The sequence below is a fragment of the Carcharodon carcharias genome, chromosome 15 (genome assembly GCF_017639515.1).
Source record: "Carcharodon carcharias isolate sCarCar2 chromosome 15, sCarCar2.pri, whole genome shotgun sequence".
In the NCBI taxonomy this organism is placed as follows: Eukaryota; Metazoa; Chordata; class Chondrichthyes; order Lamniformes; family Lamnidae; genus Carcharodon; species Carcharodon carcharias.
The window spans coordinates 21,258,821-21,260,756 of NC_054481.1; the positions used below are offsets into that span (position 1 = coordinate 21,258,821).

At 49.0% G+C, this 1,936-nt stretch overlaps 1 pseudogene; it reads left to right on the forward strand.

The window, feature by feature from the left end:
• The first annotated feature begins 217 nt into the window (after positions 1-217).
• Positions 218-360, forward strand: LOC121288768 (annotated as a pseudogene).
• The last annotated feature ends 1,576 nt before the right edge of the window (positions 361-1,936 follow it).

The following is a 1,936-nucleotide window of genomic DNA, read 5'->3' on the forward strand; positions in this document are numbered from 1 at the left end:
GCCAAATCTCCGGCAGAGGGTCCTGCTGCAGAGGGGCTGAAAAATCCTGGTCCATACACCTGCCTTCACCCAATATCCCCTATAGCTTTTGCCCAACAAACAATCTATCAATCTCCGTTTTCAAAATTAAGATCATAGAGCATAAGAAAAAAGAGCGGGAGTAGGTCATTCAGCCTATCAAGCCTGCTCTGCCAAGCAATCAGATCATTGCTTAACTGATTGTGGCTTTAACTCCACTTTCCTGAATAGCACATGGACGAGGCACTTGTGCTTTATCTGTGCAGAATCTATATCAAGAGATTTCGGAAGCACAATTTTTGTTTCTTGGAGCTGTTGGTGATCGTTTGTCTTGGCGTTCCAAAAAAATAAATAACCCTTGACAATCATGTAGATCAGAAATCTGCCTAACTCAGCTTTGAACGTATTCAATGACCCAGTCTTCACTGCCCTCTGGAATTCCAAAGACTAGCAACCCTCTAAGGGAAGAAATTGCTCCTCACCTAAATCTTAAATGGGAGATCCCTTATACAGGTTTCCCTAAAGCGTGGCCACTTCCCTCGCCCACCCAACCCCCCCACCCTGAATGCTTGTGTGCCAAATTCAACAGCAGGGCTGCCCTTAACCACCCCCGCCACCAGTTGCCTCAATGGCGGGGCTGTCCTTAACCCCGGCGCACCTGAATCTTGAAGTCCAACAGGCGACCCTGGCAAGCTCTGCACAATGTTAGTGTGAACTCACCTCCGAGTTCCCCTTAAAGCGCAGGCTGCCAAGTGCACGCCTTTTATGTGCTGTTGTGAAACACCCGCCGACGTGGATGGATGATCCACTGGGTGGGGGACGATTCTGGTGGGCTGGCCTGACAATGATATGTTGATGTGTTATAATGAGGTTCCTAACATCTGATGGCAGGAAACGCAGGCTGCTGTCAGTGGGCTGAGCGGAGAATCGCGAACTGGTTTCCCGCCATCGTAAAGCCAATTGTGCCATACTGCCCACTCATGCCACTGATCACGCCAATGCCAGCGGACATGGAAAATTCCGTCCTAAGTCTCAGGGATTCCAGGAATAGGTAAGTTTTGGAAGTCTCAGGGTGGGGATGGCAGGAGGTTGGGCAAAGGGGGATTGGGGTGTTGGCGGAGAGGACAGAGGAGGTGGGAGTTTCTGCGGTTACCGGAACATGGGGCGAGGGAGGTGCCCGATGTTAAAAAGGAGCTGTTGATGGAGGTGCCACCCACCACCCCACCCTCTTCCTGCCTGAGGCCTGAACCCGATATATTTTTGTGCTTCCCCCATATTCCCGAACTGCTCACACCAGCCTGAAAGTTGAGGCACTTAATTGGCCACTTAAAGTCCTCTATTGAGGCAAGGGCGGGCTGGCTGGCCAAGGCCTCAACTGCCCTAGCGTGAAGTTGTGAACAGGTCGGGGCACGTGGGAACCCAGCGAGAAGTCCATCTGAGGAATTCTCCACTCATCCCTCCTCCCCCACCCGCTTACAAAATCGCCCATGGGGAGTGTAAAATTCTGCCCCCTATTTTTATATTCCATTCCCCTTTGCAATAAATGACAACCTTCCATTTACCTTCCTAATTATTTGCTGTACCCTCATGCTAACATTTTGTGATTCAAGTAACAAGGACACCCAGATCCCTCTGTACTGTAGCATTCTGCAGTTTCTCTCCATTTAAACAGTATTCTGTTTTTCTATTCTTCCTGTCAAAGTGGACAGCCTCACATTTCCCACATTATACATCGTCTGCCAAAATTTGTCCACTCACTTAATCCAGCCAAATCCTTTTGCAGGCGCTTTGTATCCTCTTCACAGCTTGCTTTCCTACCTATCTTTCCATCACCAGCACATTTGGCTACAATACAATTGGTCCCTTCATCCAAGTCATTGATATAAATTGTAAATAGTTGAGGCCACAGCACTGATCG